This window comes from Vicia villosa, linkage group LG6 (genome assembly GCF_029867415.1).
Source record: "Vicia villosa cultivar HV-30 ecotype Madison, WI linkage group LG6, Vvil1.0, whole genome shotgun sequence".
NCBI classification, from domain to species: domain Eukaryota; kingdom Viridiplantae; phylum Streptophyta; class Magnoliopsida; order Fabales; family Fabaceae; genus Vicia; species Vicia villosa.
The window spans coordinates 43,374,440-43,399,010 of NC_081185.1; the positions used below are offsets into that span (position 1 = coordinate 43,374,440).

The 24,571-nt window shown below is 33.6% G+C and overlaps 1 long non-coding RNA gene across 3 annotated transcripts; it reads right to left on the reverse strand.

The window, feature by feature from the left end:
- Positions 1–3,858: 3,858 nt before the first annotated feature.
- Positions 3,859–6,001, reverse strand: LOC131609133 (uncharacterized). 3 transcript variants are annotated; one of them, XR_009285944.1, is made up of 4 exons: positions 4,987–6,001; positions 4,663–4,834; positions 4,467–4,581; positions 3,862–4,316 (listed from the first exon to the last, which is right to left on the reverse strand). It is a non-coding gene; the product is annotated as an uncharacterized LOC131609133 (long non-coding RNA). The 3 variants fall into 3 exon arrangements; XR_009285945.1 differs by having other exon boundaries at positions 3,859–4,316; positions 4,467–4,834; positions 5,006–6,001; XR_009285943.1 differs by having other exon boundaries at positions 3,861–4,316; positions 4,467–4,834.
- Positions 6,002–24,571: the final 18,570 nt, after the last annotated feature.

Here is a 24,571-nt window from a genome sequence, read left to right on the forward strand (position 1 = left end):
TAGCCCAGTTAAGAAATCTCAGTTGAATCCAAATGAGTTAATTCTAAAAATTTATTAAACCTATTTGAGATATTAGCCCATTTTCCCAAACGTAAAATGTATAACAACTCCAGTTAAATGCTTAAGAGTTTCTACATTTAATGTATATTATTATAATATAAAAATATATAATTTTATAAGTTTAAAAAATATTTTTTTAATTAAGAAATTAAATATAGTTAGAGAATAAAATTTATTAAATCTATTTGAGATATTAGCTCATTTTTTTCAAACCTAAAATGTATGACATCTCCCGTCAAATATTAAAAGTTTCTACGTTTAATGTATACTTAAAATATTTAAAAATTAAATAAATAATAAAAATATGAATATGTTAATAGAGTAATTAGATCTTGAATATGTACAATTATAAAAAAAAATAGAAATTTAAAGCCTATGTATGGTAAATAATATATATTTATTCTCATATATCTAAAATAGTCGGATTAAGTAGTCTCCATTGGATAGTGTAATAGATATAAAATCTCAAATTTAAAATGCAAAAACGATCGTAGTTTGTTCAATTTATAAGATTGACTATATTAATAAATTTTTATCTTTTATCATTATTTTTTATGATTACCATTAATCTTTAAATTTTCATGACTACCCATTAACATATTTTTAACTTGATTAAATTATGAAGTTAATTTGAAAAAATTCTCATAAGTTTTAGTTATTTCATAAGTTTACAAAAATTACAGAATCTCAATTAAATTTATTTTGTTTTATTAACCTTTCTATAAAAGTCTAAATAATTTCAAAATAAATTTTATCTCAAATAAGGATCTAAATAATTACAAAATAATTTTTATTCTTATATTTTTATAATGGAAAACTTAATATTTAACTTTGGAATAAAAAAAGTTATAAGTTGTAGTAAAAAGTTATAAATTTTATCTCTATTGATTTAGATTTGTTTTTATCAACCTTTTCTAATAATCTAAATGATTACAAAATATATTTTATTTTAAGTTAGAACTTTTAATTTTAATAAAAAAATTAAATAAAATAACAAATTAGTAGTATAAACAAATTAGTTATATTATAAATAAATTTTAAATTAATAATTATGAGAAATTATTTAGTTTTCAATTCAATAATAATAATTTCATTCAATATTATAATTATCATTTAATTGAATTTAAGATTTAAAAAAGTCTACCTTTTGAATGAAAAACTAAAAAATTTGAGTTTCCGTATCTGCATTAAGAAACTTTTCATCTTCCTGTGTGACCTTTCAAATTAATTGCATTGAGCAACAGAAAATTGACTTTACATGAAAAGTTAAAAACATGAGTTTTAATAGCTATGATAATTAAATAGTCATTTACACGTGTATGTCTATTCCATTAGTCTTTAACTTCATGAATTATTGACACATTTTAAACATAATTTTAATATATATATATATATATATATATATATATATATATATATATATATATATATATATATATATATATATATATATATATATATATATATATATATATATATATATATATATATATATATATATATATATCCACTTATATTATGTTAGGATGATAAAAAACACGTAAATGAAATTTATTTCATTTTTAACTCCTAAGAATTGTTTTGATGATATACATTAATAATAATAATAATCAATAAATATTATTTAATTTTATAATAATGATGATTGATTTTGTAATCAATTTAAAATGTATAATTTTTTGTATTAAATACATAAAATATATTGATATTTATTTGAACATTGAAACGACTATATTTCAATCTTTTTTCAACCTACATAAAAAAATTGATGAATAAAATTGGAAATCATTATCCCTAGTCCAATATAGTTATGCCATTAGTAATTAAAAACTGACTTTTAATTATTTCATACCTATAATTATAACAATATTAAAAAAAATAAAAAATCTGATAATTATGTTTTCCACGTAAAAGTGGCATTATCAATCGTGACGACTCAAGTAACCAAAATATTACCATAAGTAATTTTTAAAGTACTATCATTAACCCTAGTCCAATATAGTTATGCCATTAGTAATTAAAAATTGATTTTTAATTATTTCTTACTATAATTATAACAATATTAAAAAAAATAAAAAAATATGATAATTATGTTTTCCAGGTAAAGGTGGCATTATCAATGACAACTCAACTAACCAATATATTACAAATAATTTAGAGGGTGATATTTTTTTTTTGACAAATAGAGAGTGACATATAATCCAAATAAAAAGTTACACTTTATTCAATTGAAAATTAACTATTACACTTTACATCTTCTATTTTATAACGTTAACCAAGACAATCAAATAGCGTTAACCAATAAATAATTTTTTTTCACGTTGGCATTTAATAGCTATAGTTTAGGGTTTATATATGGTTAGGTATTAATAGTAGATGCTTCTTTTAATACAAAATATAATAAAAATAATAATACAAATAATAATAATAATATATAACAAAATAAAAAACAACCAAAGAGCTGACATACCATCCTACATTAAAGCCAGATCAATATTAGTTTATTTTACAATATAATCAAGAGACATAAAGTGATTGAACATTTCAAATTCAATAATAATAATTAAATATCATAAAGTATGATTTGTGTCATAATAATGATTAAACGTTTCGATTTTCAAAATTAAAACAGTTCATATTTTTGGAATTATAATTTATTGGATAATTATTGTTTATTTAAATTTAAAATTTGAATTTCTTTTATATTATTTTATTACAATAATGCTAATAATGTTCTGAACGTTTCAATTTTTAAATTTTGTTCTATTTATTAAATAATTGTTATCTATTTAAATTTTGCTTATTGAAATTTAATAAATTTTTTAAAATATAATAATTTTATAGAGAAACCCGTATATCATTATTAAAAGATAACATATTTTAATCTAACAAATAATACTTAATTATACTATAAAATCGAAAAAATATGATTAATTTAGTTGAATATATAAGTATTAACTATACTCTTTTCCTGATTATAAATATATTTGAATAAAAATATTATAATATAAAAATTAAAATTGATTGTTTTATTTATTAAAAAATATTACAAAATAAAACATACTATTATTAATAAATGTAATTGGTTATATAACAAAATTAAAATTTATAATATTTGATTAGATTTAATGAGCTTAATCGTTTTTTAATATATTTTATTTATTTAGATTATTAAGAAATAAAAAAAATTCATTGGTATTAAATCAAAATAACAATTTGATTATTGTTGATTTAATTTTATAAAAAAATTTATAAAATGATACAAATAAAATTTCGATTAGATGAATCACAAATAATTTATTTTATTTATTATCATGACTGACAATTAAAACATTCAATAAGAACATTTAATTCAATAAGAACATTCAATGTAATTGATATTAAATCAAAATGTAAATTGATAATTATTGATTAAATTTTATAAATATATTTTTGTAATGTTTTGTTGTAAATAAGACTCTACTTTAAAAAAATTAAAACTCAATTTAAAATTCAAATAAAATTAAGGAATAAATCATAATTAAGATAATATTTATTAGTATGAACAATAAAAGAATAACATCACTAAGTGATTGTACTACACAATGCAACTTTCTTTAGCAAATTGGTATATACACAAAAGTTTGTTTCAAATTATTTTCAAATTATAATTTATTAGATATTTATTGTCTATTTAAATTTTAAACTTAGGGTTTGTTTCAAATTATTTTCTCATAATAATGCTAATAACTTCCAATAGTCTCAAAGAATTCTACATGCATAGGTTCCAGCTATTCCAAGTAAGTGATTTGGGGGTCTGAACGAAGAGTTCAAAAGTAAAAATAAAAAATTAACACTTTGACCAAGGATAACACATCGAATATAAAAAATAAAATGAGAAACTAAACGCAAACCATCGGGAGACGACAACAGAAAAAGGACATTTCGTCAAACTGAATTATATTTTTGCACACTTTCTCATTAGATTCATATCAAATGTAACTTTTTTTCTTCTAAGAATAAACTTATGATATACAACTGTGTTTAAGGCAAAAGCAAGGCAAAAACAATTTCTGCTTCTATAAAAGCAAATTTGACAACAAAAAGCGACTCTTCAAATGATTCACTAAAAGAACGATGAAGCTCATCAGTAAGACTCTCGCTATCAACATCATTTGCTATTTTCCTCTCTAATTCACTAATCTCTGCATCAAGTCCTGAATGCTTTAGAATCACGGTTGAACAGAAGCTATTTTCCTTCTTTTTGAGATCCTAACCTTAAAGTGAATAGCATAATCAACACATAAAATTCAGTTCTAGTGTAATTATTAAACTAAAGAATTTGTTAAATCATCTGCATTTTTTCAGTTTGCATAAAAAATTGAATTTTTAAATTATCGAAAGCAATGATAATAATAATGATTCACCTTCGTAGACATGATTAAAGGATACAAATTCTGGAATACAAAATCATCACCTTCCCTATTTACTTCTTGCTTTTAACTTGTCTAACTTCTTCAAGTCATTAGTCTTCCGGTGATTCTGCAGACCAACCAATAACATCAGTAGCCAAGTGTCCAACAAAAATGGTGTAATCAGAAGAATCGTCATGATGCTTCTCACCAGAACTAAAAGTTGTCGAGTTCAAACTTAAGTTTTGCCCACCATTTGGCATAATGGTGCTATTGAATGATTGAAGTACTCTCTCAGCACAAGAACAGCTAGTAAACTCAAGAAATCCACAACCTTCAGATTGATTACTTTGCTTATTGCGAATAATTTTAACAGATCCAACCTGCAAAACATCATCCCACATTTGTTAAAAACAAAAGCAGGTTTCACTAAACAAAATCTAATATAACATGTCAACAGACACTGAAGCAATTGTGATTCAAGGGAATAACAAACTTTTACATCACTGTCATGATGAGTATCTCCAATTTATACCTCTAAAATATAATAGCACCTGTTCAACGTGATTACAAAATCCAACCATCCAAGTCTTTATGCTTCCTTGTGTCTACTTTGAATACTTGTCATATTCAAAGGAATCATAGAGCTGAATCAATTCCAAAAAATTTTAGGAACAACCTCTGCATATACCTGCTCAAATTAACCAACAATAACAACAAATAGTCATTACAGAAATCACTAACCATGTTAGCAAACCTTAACGTTTGTGATAAGTACAGGTTATAAAATACTACAATCAGCTTTTTCAGTTTCTGTTAGTGATTCAATGCATCAATATAACACTCTATAGAATTTAAATCCTAAATCACTCCCAAAAGAATATGCACTTGTATTAACAATAGAAACTTAGAGTTCAACAATATTGCACCAGTTCAACAATATTAATACCCCATCCCCAACACAAACATTTCATCAAACACTTAAAGTTCATTGAGGTTTGAAGTAAAATTATAAGTTGTGGTTAACATGACAAAACAATAAGCACTCAACCTCATCAGTTTACTTCATCATATACTTTCCCAAACAAATCAAAACCATATTGAAAAAACAACATCAAAAATAATATCAAAAGTAATTGAAGGTGGTTGTTGATTAGTGAGTTCTATAATGGCATTGCCGATGAACTTCAAATGTTCATAATAAACAACTTCCATCTTTCATATATTCTCTATGTATTGGAAAGTGATTATTTGAAAAGTGATTCAAAAATAAGCATAAACAAAGGCGAAAGAAGAAGATATCAGGAAGCTTGATTCAGAATCTGAAACCCTCGTCGCCGGCGCCGTTTCATCTGGACTTAAAATTAGGGTTCGGACTTGAAGCTTGAAGATGAGAAATTGTGATTTTCATTGGCATAGCTTGAAGATGAGAGGTTGTGATTTTCACTGGCATTGTTAGGATTTTTATGGTAGATAAAAAGCATAGAAAACGAAAATCTGCAATAATGGTATTGGAATAAGAAATGCAGTGTGATCGTGAAGTTCAAAGAATTTCGGCTGGCTTTTCCATTCCCAAATGCAACTTTGTTTATTATATAAATGCTTGGAATGATTAGGTTTATTAATTATTATGCAATTAAAAAATATATAAAATGCAACAAATATTTGGGTGTAATAAAATATAGAGTTATTCAACAAAAAAAATCAAAAAAAAAATGAAAACTACCAATCAATATGTGACACATCAGATAGCATTTAATGTCAAATGAATATGGTTGATTTATTCATCAAAATGACCAATTTAGCCATGGAATTTGAACGGTTTTAGTTATTTAATCAGAGGGCTTAAAGTGTAATTATCAGATACTTTACTTTTTATATATTATAATAGATAATAGATGTCATTTCAGACTTATCTTCAATTTTAATGTAAAAGAGAGAATTTTGTGTGTGGCCTATTGTTGGCTGGAGATTTCGTTTAGAGGAAATATTCTTTGAAGGATTAGAACTCGAAGAAAGATGGTTACTGATGACCATTTTTTAGATTAAAAATGGCTACTGATGGCCATGTTTCGAGGATGTTGTTTGAGTTGGAATGAAGATGGTTAGAATCGGAGCTAATTCGAAGTGAATTATCTTTAAGACTTAAACATTTTGCGAAATACGAAGGGTACTGAAGCTTAACGTGTTTTCGTGACATTCTCGGTTATGATCACGTTGCCACACGTCGAAAGAGGATTCAGGCGGGAGGATTTGAATTTCGAAGTAGTCTGTGTAACCGAACAAGGACAGATGGCATCCCAGGGATTCTTGTGAGCAACGTGGCATCAGATTAGTGTAGGACCGTTAGGGTCGAAATTAGTATAAATAAGGGTCTTAATGTTAGGATTCCGTGTGTTCATTTTGTACAAATCACTCACAAATTACTCAAGTATCAAGTGTTTAGAGAACGAGTTCGCTGAGAAATGTACGTATGACACCAACACCATTTTAAATACATTTGTATCTTTCTTTATTCAAGTATCTTTTCAATTCCTTTATTTTCTTCGTTTAACTTTGTTATACCCCAAAATTTGCCCGCATCTTTTTTCAAGAAAACTTCAATCTAAGAATTAAGAGTTTCATATAATCTTGGATTTTTATATCCTGATTTATGAATACTTGGTTTTTAGAATTTTTCTTATACGGTATTTTGGCTCGCTGTTGAATTTATTCTTACGCAAACGCCAATTACTGTTTATTACTTCACACACGCTATTTATTTGATATTTATTTACAGATAAATATTACTGACGCAATTGGTACAGAGTTAAATCTTTTGCAGGCGCATAGTCCGGGGATTCAGACTGTACTGGTAACAAGTAAATTATTATTAATTTTTTGTTTCCCACTAATTTTTGTACTATATTCCATTATTTTCAAAATCTCTTTTCAAATCTCTTCTTTCAAAATCAAATCCTAACTTTATTCTATACATCTCTCTTTTTTCCAACACTATCATGCACTTTCTTTCAAATCTTACTTCCACTCAAATTTTCCTTTTGTACGGAATCACTTCATTCCCCAACGTCTCTATCTTTCTTTTCATTCTATAAATACCTCTCATTTTTTCCATAAAATCTCACATCAAATTCTAACTCATCTCTCAAATTTCTACTTCATATTCATTCTCTCTTCTTCCCCCGGCAAAATGGCGAAGCGGATGGAAACGTGTTTTCTTATGATCATCATTGTCGTGGTGGTAATCATGTCTTTCTTCTGTCTGCATAGCCCTAAAAAATGTGGGCCTGGGATGTTGACACTCCCAATCATCTACATGTTATTGTTTGTAGCATGGGTTATTAATCTTCATTCTTAAAGTTTGCCGTATCTCTTATTTCTTAATGTACCGTTTACTCGTCGTACTGTTCATTATAGTATGTAATATTTGTACTGTCAGTATTAAATGCCGTACTATTTGTCATATTGTTGCTTAATTATCCAGATAATATTTTGTGTGTTTTCTGCCAGTTAAATATTTATTTTTCTGTGCATTAAATGATTTTCAGGGTCATTATCGGTAATTTTGCTCGCATACAGTATTTATTATTTATTTATTACGTCTGTGTTTTTCTAACAAGTCATGTAAATAAATCTTCAACATTAACATAATCAAAAAACAATAAAAAAAACAACAAAAACAAAAATATTAACTTTGACTGTTGAATTTTCACTCTAAACAGTCAGTTGACAGTCAAACGCTGACAGTGCAATTCTCCGTGTTTTGTACCATCAATCAAATCAAAATTTTGCATTTCAAAATTCCAAGATTTTTGTCCTAGAAGTCTTCTGAATATCACATGATTAGCAGAGACTCAGCACTGCAGCAAAATCAGGTACGCTTAACTGTCTCCTACACAAACAGTCCCTAACTAGGGTTTTCTTGTTTTTTCAGGAGAACAAGTTTTTGAGACCTCAAATGGATTTCATGGACCTCCATATATCTCAAAGTACCACCATACAAATTTTCAAACTTCAATTCGCTCAGACGCACAGTCAGCAGCTCAAACAGTCAATAGACGACCCGGTTGACCAAAAAGTCAACAGACAGTCAAAAATGAAATTTTTTGTCAACATCCATATTTTGTCAAAGGATTCATCATATTATCATTGGTTGATCATAATTCATCAAGGAAAAATCAAAAATCAACAAAACCCTAAGTTTCAAAATTAGGGTTTTCTCCTAAAAAGTCAACTGAACTTTGACTGGTCATAACTCTCTCATCCTTCATCCAAAAAATTCAAACCAAAGCTTATTTTTAAGGAAATTCAATTATCTTTCAAATGAAATTGGTCCCATGGTCATTAAATTCACCATTTGAAAAATATGAATCAAGACATTACAGGTCATTTTCAAAAGCAACAAAAAGTCACTTTTTTCAAAAGGACACACAAGGAGCATGGAAAATCATTTTGAAATGAGACCAAAGACATTGGTTAGAGGACTCTTTGAGGTTTCCAAAAAGTGCAAGAACTCCTTCACATGATAAAAATTGAGGGATTTACACCTTGTTGAAGTTGGCTAAATTTTGGGAAAATGCATGAAATCAACATTGATCAAAAATGTTTTTCTTCCAAATGAGACCCAATTTCCATGATCCAAACATGTTTACCATGATGTAAAGGGCTTCCCACGACCAAGACAAAGCCCACATCATTTTTGTTCTTTTTTTGATTTAATTTTATCACATATAAGATTAAATTAAAAAAGGAAAATTGAAGGATAATGCATAGCTTGAATCTTAAGCATGACTCATCAAAGAATCTTCAATTTTCTGCAGCAAAAGGAAGTACAAAGCAAGAGAAGTAAAGGAGAGCAAGCTTTGGTCAAAGTTTCAAAGATTTTTAATATTTAAAAATCAAAGTTTCAACAAAGCTCATCAATGCTTCTAGCTTAGATTTTAAGCACCTCTTAGCTTATAAATTAGGCAGCATACTTCACCAAATAGAACACACACGAAATCATAGCAAGGGTATAGCCATCAACTTCACAAAATTCTCACAAAAATATCAAATACTTTGTAATTTTCGTTTTGCAACTTCCAGCTTACTTCAATAAAAAATAACCATTCAAATCATCCCTTGGGGTCACATAGAGTAAGATTGGTGCACTAAACAAGTCCCATAATGGTTTAAATGCGTGTATCACCATCTTCATATTCTTAATTTCATAACTTTCGTTTTCGTATGCATGCTTGATTAAAATAAAAACTAACCACTTGCATGGACTCATGGCATGATGTAGAGTAGGTTTGAGTGATCACATGCAAGTTTTAATGTGGTTTTGAAGCTCTACCATTTTTGAGCTTCAAACATGTGAAGCTTTCGTTCTCCATAATACAAGCTCCAAATGAAAAACTAACGACGCTATCATGTTCAGAAGGGTCCATTTAGGTGATCTGGGTGGCCCTTGTTCTTTTTTATTTTCGTTTTGTAGGTCATTCAAAAGGTTAAAAAATTGAAAGCAAAATCCACAGGAAAATCCGCAGGTAAGTTTGCAGGAAATTCTGCAGGTACCAAGGAAGAAGATGATGAATAGTAAGGAGGAAGATTTGACCGCACGCGTGGCGCTTTCCTCTCCTCTCATTCGCTGGTCAACCAGCGTGGACCCCACCTGGAATATTTGAATCCTGAATGATCACATGCAATCTCTTTATCCACGTGCACCATGTGTCCATCAATCTGAGCCATAGATCTCCACTAATCTTCAATCCAACGCACCAACATGCACCCCCATATCATAGACTTTCAGATTAATCACACAGGATCATAGCCTTATTTTTATTTTCTATTTTTATTTTAATTTCTTTGCAAAATTAATTTAAATAGTTTCAGAAATCAAAAAAATATAATAAAAATATTTTTAGGCTTCTAAAATAATCTATTATTTTTTGAAATAAAATATTTTTTTTAAAATATTAAAATATTTTATATAATTAATTAGTATATATTTATATATTTGCTCTTTTAATTATTTTAACCAATCAAAAAATCATAAAAAAAAATTTGTTCTTTATATTAAATGTAGTTTATATATTATAGACTAATTTTGTACATATTTAGGATAATTTTCTCTTTAAGTTTTAATTATTTGTATAATTATTTGCATAATTATGTATTAATTAACTTAATAAATTCAAAATCAATTTCAAAAATTCAAAAAAAATCAGTTTTGTTTAAAAATTAATTGACAAGCATTTTGAACATGTTTTAAGCTTAATTTTTAGGTTTAAATTTTATTTCCATCTTTTTCTCATTTTAATTAAATTAATCATGCATTAATTCTAATTAAAATAAATCATCAAAAAATCCAAAAAAATATTTCTTTTATTTTCTTGCAATTTAAATTCATAGATCAAGTGTATAGGTTGTCAAATTCATGTAAATAGCGTAGTTTACATTTCCCGCAAAATCGATGTAATAGCGTAGATTTATTTTCCGCATTTTACATTTCCGCATTTTAAATTCCAGCACATATAAAACTGCGTGTATGCCAAAGATAAAATTGAATCGTTAGATCACTAACTTCAAAGATAAAATATCTGAATCAAAACACAATCACACTTGCACCTCTTAGGGTAATCCCTCTTTTACTCTTTTCAAAATCAAAATCAAATTCTACTGTTTCAAATGCAAAATCGAACTTTCGTTTACATCCGGTAAAAGGATAGTTTTTTAAAGGAAATAGGAAAAGACCATATAACTTAGGGTAGACCTCCTAATTTGCTTGCTCAAATCAAAACAAACAAATGTCTCATATATCATTGTTTTTCAAAATGAAACTTTCAAAAAAGACCATACTTTGTATATATCCAAACGAGGATCATTACGAAGTTAACGTTCTTTTTTTCAAAAAAAAAATCTTTCGAAAGATAAAAACACTTTGTATACATCCGCACAAGGATCATTACAAAGTCAATTTACAAAGGTATTTGAAACCACATACAAGCATTTCAAGGCAAGAGAAAAGTGATTCAAAACAAGTGAGCTAAGCAAATTAAAGAGTCCATGGATAACCATGGATACAAAGGGTGCTAACACCTTCCCTTTGTATAACCTACCCCCTTACCCAGAATTTCTTAAAGGTCTTTTTCTGTTTCTTTTATAAACCTTTCCTTAATTGGATAAAATAAAAGTCGGTGGCGACTCTCTGATTTTCAAAAAACACAAAAGCAGAAAGAAAAGAGTCAGTTCGCGTATCTCTCCGCGAGAGGTATGGTAAAAAACCGAGGGCAACAAACTTTCATTTCGAAGAAACTTTACGTTTCTGCATTTAACATTCTAGCACGTTATATTCTTGCACTTTACATTTATGCAATCTACACGTTTTTATTTATGTTTTCTTTGTCGAAAGTCATATTAACATGTATAACAAGTGTTGTTTCAAGTGAATAGTCATACGATCATATCACAAACAAGTTTTCTTGAAGTCAGAACAAACAAATATGAACCAAATCATATCGATAGACAATTGTTTGACTATGTCCTAGGATCAATCTAGTCGATCCTGCGAGTAACCAAAGTATATTTTATAGTTTGGAGGACTAGCGGTTGTTTACCGGAAATCACCGTAAACAAATTGGCACACCTGGTGGGACCGCGTCAAACAGATTGTTATTAATTGATTGTTTTGTTTTATCTAGAAAATATCAAGTCCTTGTATGAACCTTAGGAATGGTAAATTAACCAACAGTGCACAGCCGATTCCTAAACGAAGGTACAACAAGAAAATGGTCAATGTGGCCAGTGGAGGGGGAGATCAAGATCCCCCACAGGGGTTAGGAACAGTAGCGGCAAATTCTACGCACGTTTCGACTTCTACTCAAGGGGCGCGGGATATACGTCGACAGGATCTGCACCCATAGGTAGTTCCCAGGCTGTACCCAAAAATACTTCAGGGACAACAGGGACTGTTCCAGTCTCGAGTTCGACTACCGTGCCTCCACTCACAGGCGCAAGCGAGACACCACCTTTCTCGACAAACGCCGCAAGTCAATTATTTACCCCAGGACCATCATCCGCTTTAGAAGGTTGGAGACCCAACAACCCATATGGAATGCCATATTCATACATGGTAGGATTACGAGGAACAGGGCCTACATACACTGCGCCTAACCCAATGGCTTTTTTGCCTAATGTCGGTTCGATAGGTCGAAGCGCACAAAACACTGGTTTCTCTGCCCAAATACCTCCCTTAACCACCAGTAGTCAAGCGGCATTTCGACAGAAAATGGATGCAAGTAACCATGATATTAGGGGTCCTTGCTAGAGAATTGGGGTTGATCTTTAATCCGTTAGCAACAAACATTGCCAGGACTAACCAAGAGAATGTAGAGACATATAAAAAATATCGTCACAAATAGGACGAATGGCGGATTTCTTAGGAGTCCCGCAAAATAGGCAAAGAAACAACCAATCAACCTATCAGGAAGGGGACCCAGTTCTAGAACAAATTCGAACCACAGTGCCGCCATCTAGGCCAGCGCCAGTCGAACGAAACCAAGTGGTAGATTTAGAAACTCAAAATCAAACGACTAACGTTGGTCGACAAGCAATTCCCCAGCAACAGCCTAGAGTAGTTGTAGTGGGAAGAGACGAACATTCTGACGAAGTTATGCATAGGGTTAGGAGAGACAATTTGGCAACAGAAAACAATCCCACTGCCATGATAGAGAGAATAATGGCTAACAATGGCCTTAATACTGGACTTCGACGTCCAAACTACACGTCCCCCATACCCGAATATATTATGCAAACAGAATTACCAAGAGGTACCAAGGTACCCAAATTTACGAAGTTTTCAGGGGACACTAGTGAATCAACGGTGGAACACATAGCCAGATATTTGACAGAAGCAGGGGATCTAGTAGGGAACGAGGATTTAAGAATTAAATACTTCCCTAGTTCGCTAACAAAAAATGCTTTGTTTGGTTCACTACCTTACCCCCAAATTCCATAGACACATGGGCACACTTGGAGAGATTATTCCATGAACAATTCTATATGGGTCAAACCAAGATAAGTCTGAAAGAATTGGCTAGCATCAAGAGGAAGTTCACGGAGCCTGTAGATGATTACTTAAACAGGTTCCATTTGTTGAAATCAAGATGCTTCACGGTTGTCCCAGAACATGAATTAGTCGAAATGGCTGCGGGCGGTCTAGATTATTCAATCAGAAAGAAACTAGATACCCAATACCTAAGGGATATGGCCCAATTGGCAGACAGGGTTCGACAAGTCGAACGACTAAAAGCAGAAAAGGCCAGAGCAAATAAAAGTTACAAGAAGGAGAGGGTAGCATACATTGAAGCTGAAGACGTTGACGGCGAATCTTTTGAAGATTCATACAGCGTGGAAGAGGTCGAAGTAGATCTAGTTGAATTAAAAAGAAGCACCGCCTCATTCTTGCAAATTGCTCACCCCTTCTAATGGAAAAAATCCAGTAGAGAATGATAAAAGCGATAGATTTCCTAAGAAAACTTATACATTTGACGTCACTAAATGTGACGAAATATTTGATTTGTTAGTAAAAGATGGCCAGATGATGGTGCCTCCCAATTCCAAAATTCCTCCGTTAGAACAACGGAAGAAGCGAGGCTTTTGCAAATATCACGTTTTTTTAGGCCATAAAACTTCACAATGTTTTCTTTTCAGGGATCTAATTCAGAATGCTATCAAGGATGGACGTCTGAAATTCGCTGATAAAACCAAGAATCATATGAAGGTTGACACAGACCCTTTGAGTGTTGCTGACACTAACCTGTGTGAACCACTTGACGTCAACATGGTGGAAGTATCTGAAATTGATGTTGCTGAATCGGAGATAATTTCAACTGGAAAGCAGGCTACTGAAAGCCTAAATGACAATACAGTCTTCAATACTGATATTGAAGAATCCTTTGATGCAGAGATGACTGAAGATCTGAAAGGAAAAACTAGCGAGGCCACTGAAGACCTCAGGGCGAAACTTCAGCAGATACAGATTTCTGAAGCTCCTCCGGCAGTTGTTAACATGGTCAATGTTAGGCGGCCTTTATCTGAAATAGAAGAACTAGAAAAGTGGTTGATAAGGGAGAAAGGAAACATTGAAATCCAACCAAGAGGGGAGAGTCTGAAAGATTATCTCTGGAATTGTCATGAGAAAAATGATGGAAAAATGCTGATGTGCCCAAGGTGTTCAATTATGCTAAATCGAAGGGTTCAAGCTAATTTTGAGATGGCCCTACGAGAAAGAATGGAACGACCCTGGAGAGGAGGAAACCTATTGCTAAAAGTATACCCAAGGACTGAAGAAAGCTTAGTAGGATTCTTGGTCAGAGTCACAAAGAAAACACTGAGGTTGTATTGTGCCCCAGATGTGGAGCAATCTATGACGAACTACTAGCACGGTCATTCGAAAGAGTATATTTCTACATGGGTCGAGAAACTCAGGGACTTCGTCCCAACATGTATGTGTTCGATAATTGGACCCCATCGAAGAGGCCAGACAGCCCGCACCCTAGAGCTCGAAGGGTCACATTCAAAATCCCCGCAGACATACCTAGGGATAGATGGATGCAAGTTGGTGCGAGGACCAACAAGTGGCGAACTTGGGACCAAGGGGGAAGAACTGCAATGGCATATAGGAAGCAATTTCAGACCTCAAATCGAGAGATGTACAGGTTGGAGAATTACAAAGGCAAAAATCATATGTCTAGATCCCAATGGAGAAGGCACTAGAGGATGAAGAAGGCCCAAAGGGAATATAAACCAAAGGAGATCGGAGAGTCTAGTAGTAACCAAATCCCAACGCAGGGGGCAAGGACAAGTAAATCTCCAGTGGAACGCAAGTTATTCGATTCTGAAAATGAGAAAGAAGAAGAAAAGATGCATTCCAGCCCATGGAAAGAAGACGATAGGATGACAAATGATTTCGACTCAGACGGAGTATCATCTATAAACCTCAATTGCAATGTTGTGTCAGTACTCCCTCATGAGTTTAATCAAGATACAGAAGCTGAAGATTGTGAGGAAGCTGATGCGGAAGAGATGGCAAGACACAGACCTGTGTGTTATTATGTGCTAAACAACGGGGCAGTCGAAGAACAGAATGCCTTCTTCGAGAGGCCTGATGAAGGTATGAGAAACCATCTAAAACCACTCTACATAAGGGCTAAGATTGAAAATGTTGGCATTAACAAAGTCCTAGTAGATGGGGGGGCAGCGGTGAACCTAATGCCCCAATACATGTTGAAGAGAATTGGTATGTTCGATACTGATATAAGGCCATATAACATGGTCTTGTCTAACTATGAAGGCAAAATAGGGCAAACTTTAGGAGTCATTCAATTGAATTTAACTGTGGGTTCGGTCACAAGGCCAACGATGTTCATGGTGATACCAGCAAAGGCGAATTACAATCTTTTGCTAGGAAGAGAGTGGATCCATGGAGTTGCTGCAGTGCCTTCGACAATGCATCAAAGATTAACCATTTGGAGGGAAGATGGCATAGTAGAAAACATTGAAGGAGATCAGAGTTACTACATGGCCGAAATTAATCAAGTCAATAAAACCAGTTTCGACAGGAACTTGGCGAACATAGGACCTTGCCATGCTGCTGAAGATATATACACTCCGAACAAGAATGCTTTATACTATTTGTCTTTACATCCAAATGGATTCCAATGGAATAGAGAAATAATGGACGGTCCAGAAGATACCGCACCAATAGACCATTTGCCAACGATACGGCCAACAGGCTGGGATGACGACGTTGATGATGTCTGAATCATCTTTCTTCGAAAGGATTTCGGCTTACATAGCCGAGAACAAAAGAAAGACGGCTCTTGAAGCCGAATTATCAAACATGACTGTCGATACAGTTCAAAGAGAGGCAGAAACGACGGGTTCTGGGGTACATTCGATCCCTCAATTCCCTGAAGACACAGTTCAAGCCGAAAAGATCTCGGGTGAAGAGTTGAGTCAAAGGCTGGACGCAATCTACGATGAAGAGCCCTTGGGATTCGAGAAAGACCCAATGGCGTCAAATGTAAAAATGTTAGCCCAAGATCCACTTGAAGAAGTGAATCTTGGAGACGGAGATCAGAAGAGGGTAACATACGTCAGTGCAAAATTAGAGCCAGTTTTGAAATCAATAGTCATCGCGTTATTAAAAGAAAACAAAGATTGCTTTGCATGGGATTACGATGAGATGCCTGGTTTAGGGCGAGATTTGGTCGAATTAAAGCTGCCCATAAAGGAAGGAAAAAAGCCCATCAAGCAAACTCCTAGGAGGTTCGCACCAGAGATTCATTCGAAGATCAAAGCAGAGGTCGAGAGACTTCTACGATGCAAGTTCATCAGAACTACAAGGTATGTTGAATGGATTGCTAATATTGTGCCGGTTATTAAAAAGAACGGTTCATTAAGAGTATGCATAGATTTTCGTGATCTGAATGCAGCAACGCCTAAGGATGAATATCCCATGCCTGTGGCAGAAATGCTAGTAGATTCGGCCGCATGCTTCGAATATCTAAGTATGTTGGATGGATATTCTAGGTATAACCAGATCTTCATTGCAGAAGAAGATGTGTCCAAAACAGCTTTTCGTTGCCCAGGGGCAATAGGCACCTACGAATGGGTTGTAATGCCTTTTGGTCTAAAAAATGTTGGGGCAACTTATCAAAGAGCAATGAATTCTATATTCCATGATTTTATAGAAAATTTCATGCAAGTATACATAGATGACATTGTCGTAAAATCTGTTTCAGATTACAGTCATCTTGACCATCTGAGCCAATCATTCGAAAGAATGAGAAAACATGGCTTAAAAATGAATCCCCTTAAATGTGCTTTCTTTGTGCAGGCTGGAGATTTCCTGGGCTTCGTAGTCCACAAAAAGGGAATAGAAATTAATCAGAATAAAACAAAGGCTATTATGGAAACAAAGCCTCCATCCACGAAGAAAGAACTACAGTCTTTACTAGGAAAGATAAACTTCTTGAGAAGATTTATCTCTAACTTGAGTGGACGCACGCAAGCTTTTTCCCCCTTACTTCGACTCAAGCAAGGAAGGTTTGAATGGCATGCTGAACATCAGGAAGCTTTTGAAAAAATCAAGCAATACTTGATGCATCCACCAATATTATCTCCCTCAAATGGGAAGAAGCACATGCGCCTATATATTTCAGCGTCAGATAATACAATAGGTAGCATGTTAGCTCAAGAACACGACAATGGCATCGAAAGAGCCATTTATTACTTAAGTAGAGTACTCAATGATGCAGAGACTAGGTATAGCGCAATAGAAAAACTCTGCCTTTGTTTATATTTCTCTTGTATCAAACTCAAGTATTATATAAAGCCAGTTGATGTTTATGTTTCGTCTCATTGCGATGTTATTAAACATATGCTATCAAAACCAATATTACATAGTCGAATTGGCAAGTGGGCTTTGGCCCTTACTGAGTACTCTTTGATATTTCAACCCCTTAAAGCAATGAAAGGTCAGATCGTATAAGACTTCATTGTTGACCATGCAGTGGTTGAGAACCCTCAACAATATGTAGAATTGAAGCCTTGGAAGTTATACTTCGATGGTTCAACCCATAAAGAAGGAACCGGCGTTGGAATACTAATAATTTCTCTTGATGGAATTCCAACAAAGCTCAAGTACAAGATTGAAGGTCCCTTATGCTCCAACAACGAAGCTGAATACGAAGCACTGATCGCTGGACTTGAAGCTTTGTTAGAATTGGGGGCAACCAGAGTCGAAATTAAAGGAGACTCCGAACTAGTGATTAAGCAACAAAAGAATACAAATGTATCAAAGAGAATTTGATCATGTATTTTGTCATAGCAAATAGGCTGCTTAAAAAATTCGAATATGTGGAGTTAAATCACGTCTCAAGGTTAAATAGTCAAGAAGCGAATGATTTGGCACAACTAGCCTCAGGATACAGGGTATCAAAAGAAAAACTAGAGGAACTGATCGAAGTAAGAGGCAAAGCAATGGCCACCAAGCTTTCCCCAAGTGATCTGGAGAACTCACAATTAGGTTTCGCTAACAAAGAGGAGTTTGAAGTTTTAAATATAGACTCTTTAGCAGACACAGATTGGAGGAGTCCAATTGTGAACTATTTAAAAGATCCTTCGACAGACACGGATAGAAAGGTAAAGTATCGAGCCTTATCATACTTCCTGATGGGAAACGAATTGTTTAAGAAAACTCCTGAAGGATTTTTGCTAAAGTGTCTGGGTGAAGCGGAAGCATATTTGGCCCTCTCAAATGTACATAGCGGAGCATGTGGTGCACACCAAGCGGGGCACAAAATGAAATGGCTTTTGTTTCGATATGGAATGTATTGGCCCTCTATGTTAAAAGATTGCATAGAATTTGCAAAAGGATGTCAAGAATGTCAAGAACATGCAGGTATTCAACATGCTCCTGCAAATGAATTAAATTCAATAATAAAACCATGGCCTTTTAGAGGTTGGGCACTAGACTTAATTGGGAAAATTCACCCCAAGTCTTCTAAAGGTCAGAGATATATCTTGGTAGGAATAGACTACTTCACAAAATGGGTCGAAGCGATACCACTTGCAAATGTGGATCAGGAGGCTGTGATTGAGTTTATTCAAAGACACATTATATACAGATTCGGAATCCCGGAAAGTATAACCACAGATCAAGGATCAGTGTTTACTGGGCGAAAGATGCAAGATTTCGCCAAAGAAATGGGGTTCAAGTTGTTTACTTCCACACCTTACTACGCTCAGGCAAATGGACAAGTTGAAGCAACAAATAAGATAATAATTGGTCTCATAAAGAAACACGTAGGGAAAAAACCTAAGAGTTGGCATAAAACTTTGGACCAAGCACTCTGGGCCTGTCGAACATCGCCAAAAGAAGCTACAAACACTACACCTTTCCAATTGACGTTCGGACACGATGCAGTCCGGATCCAAAGACAGGGAGAAATTCCTCCAAACATATATTGGGAATTGATGATGAACGAATTGGTGGATTTGGACGAAGACAGACTTCGAGCGTTGGAAATGATAAAAAGACAAAAAGAAATGGTGTCCAGAGCATATAATAAAAAGGTGAAAGGTAAAACATTTATTAATAATGACTTAGTTTGGAAAGTTATTTTGCCTATAGATCGAAAGAATCAGGTTTTAGGCAAATGGTCCCCACACTGGGAAGGACCCTTTCGAATTTTAAAAGTATTCTCAAATAACGCTTATGAGATAGAAGAGTTGGCAGAAGATCGTAGGATCTTGAGGGTGAACGAGAAGTATCTGAAAAGATACAAACCAAGCATGCACGAAGTAAAAATTGCAAAAACGTAGATATTCAAAGTATGCTATGTAGGCCAAAATGGTTGAACAAGCACCAAAATGGCTTCGTGTTCAAGCAAGATATGTGGTAAATAAAGTAAGAAGACAAAGCAATGTCAAAATATATTTTATTAAGATTAGAAGAGTACATTCATTTTGGAAAATTGTGTTTCCACGAACAACAAAGGCTACAGAAATAGAAGCATACTAGAGGCTATCAAAAGGAGCATTCAAAAATTTTGGACAATAAAACTAATACCTATAACACCTCCATCAAAGCCTCAAACAACGCACCCTCTAGTTGATCCTTTATTTTATACCTTCCAAAGATAGCAGAGGCAAGCTTTCTGCTTCGAAGAGATCTAGAGATCCTGACTTACGCATTCTTCTCACTATCCCTTTTTTGAGAAACATGTAGGACAGCAACCTTCCATAAGGAAGACATGTCACTACGCCTTGACGAGAGGCGGCCATAGCAACAGCTTCGAAAAGTTGCTTGAAGATCAACAATGGAAAGTTGATTTTCCTTCCCCGGAGAGCACAGAGTATGAACTCCAGATCTTCCATCATGATGTTGTCTTGATCATGGTTTCGTGGACGAAAGTTGCCCACTAAAAGTTGGTGCCAAATTTTAATGATCTTAGCGCTAAAGGGATCATTAGCCATGAGGGCCCTCAAGACATCAGAGGTAGTCATGTTAATGGTGTTGTGGTGTCGTTTTCTTTTACCTCCCCGTTTCACTTGGGAGGACGGCACGCTAAACCCTTCACGCGAAATTTGGAAGGAGAATGCGCCCGTGGTGGGATGAATTTTATTTTAGTTCTTCCTACGATATCACACGAACTTTCTTATTTGTCCTACGAGTAGGAAAGGGAAAAAAAGATCTCAACTAAACCCTAGGAGTTTGCTAAGTGTGGGGATTTACACCTAGACTAGAAATTCTGGAGTCCGGGAGGTCGGTTATACATAGGGAAGTGTTTAAACACCCTACATATCTGTAGTACTCTACAGGAACCTTCTCTGTGTCATTGTGTTTGTGTTTATTGCTAATGATTGGGAAAGTTTCTCCTTTGTATTAGGAGAAGGAATTGAATTGATTAAAGAAGACAGACAGACAGACAGACTGACTATTTTTGGTATTTTATTAGCTCGCTGAGATTCCTTGTGAACCTCATGCCTACATATCCCTAGTGGAAGTCAGAGCTTAATGTAGTTCGGGGAACTAACTAGGGAAATTAATTATTTTTGGTGCCTTGTTTGAAGCTCAAGGTTGAAGCTTGGAATTAAATCTCTGTTTACAGTAAAGAGACATGAAATTATCTCTACAGAGAGGTATTAGTACTATTCTACCACAAACATTTAAAGGAGTGACAGAGTAACTGAATTTATTTCATTCAAGAGGGGGACCTTACTTGTGTATGTGCAAGTATACCAGTCAAATGCCTCTTAAATGAAAGAAAGATGCTCATCCAAATTAGGGAAAGTTACCACATGTCTGGGTTTTACTGCCAGCTCATGCCTTTCAAAATCCTAAATGGGAGACTTGATTAAAATTGAAATGAAATTGTTTGTTTGTTTGAATGTGGTAGAGTAGCAAAAATATCTCTCTATAGAGATAAGCTATGTCTATCTACTGTATAAAAGATTTGACTTTAGCTGGCTTGTATGAGGCCCAAGCTTGAGGCTTTTTTTGATTGATTAATTAATATTATTGACTCTGGGAGATGACTCCACTGGGGATTAATTACAGGGTATTTTAGTGTTCTGTACAAAGCCCAGAATTGAGGCTGACTCTACTTAGGGAGACTCTATTTATATGCCTTGTACAAAGCCCAAGGTTGTGGCTGACTCTATCTAGGGGAAAAAAACTATTTTCTGCCTTGTACAAAGCCCAAGGTTGTGGCGGACTCTTAAATGAATTAAGTATTGATGACTATATGGGGAAAGATCCTAAGTGTTAGGAATCTTTGACACATGAAAGATATGGTTTATCTTCCTTGTACAAAGCCCAAGGTTGTGGCTACTGAATGATGAAGAACTCACTGGGGAGACTCTATTATCTGCCTTGTACAATGCCCAAGGTTGAGGCTGACTCTTAACAGGGGAGTTTTATTGTTTGGGTGCCTTGTATGAAGCCCAAGGTTGAGGCTAACTGTTTTTGTTGGTTTTGACTCTACTGAGGAGGTTTTATTTATTAAAAGACTGTTTTTCTTTGGAAGCTAACCCTTTCCAGGGATTTTGACTCAGCTGGTGAATTTGTCTGGTAAAAGACTGACTTTATCATGTTTTTTGGAGGCTGACCCTTTCCAGGGGTTTTGACTCTTTTGGGGAAATTATCTCCTAAGAGAATGAAATTATTTATTAATTAATTTTGGAGGCTATCCCTTTCCAGGGGTTTTTGTTAAAATGATAATTGATTTGGGTAGCACTCCATTAATTATTAAAGGATGAAAGGATTGGCAGAAAGATTATCTAGTGAGACTTCTTGTTTAAAGCCCAAGATGAAGGCTGACTCAATGCTGAGGATGATCAAACATGGATCCTAGACTCTGCTAAGGAAGATTGATGAAGATAAGGGTGACAGAGACTGTCCATGTCTCTCATTCCAAAAAGTGTACTCAATGCAAAATTGAGACAAACTTAGCTTGTTTAAAGTCTGGTTTAAATTGGAAGAAACTCACCAGGGTAGGCTAAAAGGTGACTAAAGACCTGTTCCTATGTTTATAAGAAACCTGATGGGTCCTTGTATACAAGCTCAAGAGGAAGCTGGAAATGCTTTTAAGAAGCCTGTGGGTCCTTGTACAAAGCCCAAGAGGAGGCTAACCGAGGGTCCTTGTTATAGCACAAGAGAAAGCTTATGTAGTTTTGAACTTATTTTGGCTCTAAGCAAATGGGTAAGAGGTTTCACCGGGAATAATTCCTCTTTGGGTGGATGCGTCCTATTATTTGGATTCTAAGGTTTTTGCCAAGATGTTTCACCGGGAATAATTCATCTTGGGGGTTTGAACTACAGATCTCTAATTAGGAAAGAGCCTTCACCGGGAAGACATTCTCAATCCTAGGTCATATTCCTAATAATATATATATATATAGTTTAACTGTCCTAAGGTTTATACTCAAACGCAGTTCTAAACTAATATATGTGCACAGTTTATATTTGACAGTAATTTAAACAAAGACTGTAAATTGAAAGCTTGTAAAGCCTAACCTGGATGGAGTGGAGGCCATTGAAGAAGTATGTACAGAGCCTCAACAGTATTTTTATTGTTTTTGTTGATAACAGTTGAATGTATATGATAAACAGCTAATGGTTTTTGAAAACAGAAGAAGTGAAGATGGACAAAGGTCACATAGGTATCTGAAGAGTTTCACCGGGAATAATGCCCTTCAAATACCAGAAGAATGTTTTGAAAACAGAAAGAAGATTTTGAAAATACAGTTTTGAAAACAAGCTAAGAAGAGAAGGTTTTTGGGACTTACACTCTATTAGAGGCCCAGTACTTTACAGTACTGGTGATAAAAGCAGTTGAAAATGATTTGAAATGATATAAGGTTTTGTTGTTTGAAAACCTTAATCATCCGTTTAATCGGAGATTGATAACAGCTTTGAAATTTGACAAAAGTCAACTTAATTAAAGTGAAAATAAAGATTTTTACTTAATTAAGACCTAAATAATTAGGGTTTTATCATAAACTTATTTACAAAGTGATTAGGTTAAAATAAAGTAATATATATATTTAAAGTATTTAAGAAAACACTTAAAACATACTATTTTAAACCTAATTAAAAACTCAAGAAATAAATAATATTTTTATGATTTTTTTGACTATTCACAAAATAGATATATTAAATAATAGGTGTATGAAAAATGAAGTGAAAATGATTTATTTTGATAGGTTAAATAAATATGTGAAGTTGTGAAGAGAAATGAAAGAGATTAGTGTTAAAAAAATAAGTTTTGGCCCTTGGAGGGTTTGAACCCACGCCCTTGAGGTTACCAGCCCAAAACAACACCACTGAGCCAACGCGCGCTCAGTGTTAGTGACTTGCCTTCATTTGGTTATGTTTCAAAACAAGTTGTAAATCTTTGAAAAATAAAAGAACCAAAAAGTCTGGGGCGAGGGGGATTCGAACCCCAGACCTTTGGCATGAGGAGACTAAGAGCGCATGTGTGGCCACTAGGGCAAGTTATTCAGTCGTTAATAAAACGTACACCATTCAAAATAAAATAAACTCTCCCCTGAGAATTCAAATTTGCGCGCCACCACCATCTTCATCTTCTACCTCAAGCTCTCCATTTTTGGATTTCTGAACTTACTCGTTTCTCAACCATTTGCAATGATGTAAACATGAAACTTGCTCTAAATTCACTCACGATTCTAAATATGTAACTAACATGAACTATCATTAACTACATCTAATTAATTTACCAGAAATCGTGAAGAACCCTAAAATTTCAAAATTAAATTAAATGACTATACTGAAAGATAAATGGATGATGATAGAGGGTTTTCAATCCTCTGATGATGCTGAACAAGATAGAATCGAGCTATTTCACAAAGAGTACTTAAATTAAAGAGAGAGAGTTCAGAAACTTACCTCTGAAAATGGAGATCGTGAGGATGATAGAGAGCAACTGGGCTTGTATGAACGATCCCAAAAGCTTCCTTGTAGCTCAGTGATGCTAACTGAATGCTTGTAATGACCTCAAACCTCCTGAATTGTTCTATGGACCTCCCTCGATTTCAGCTTCAAGTGA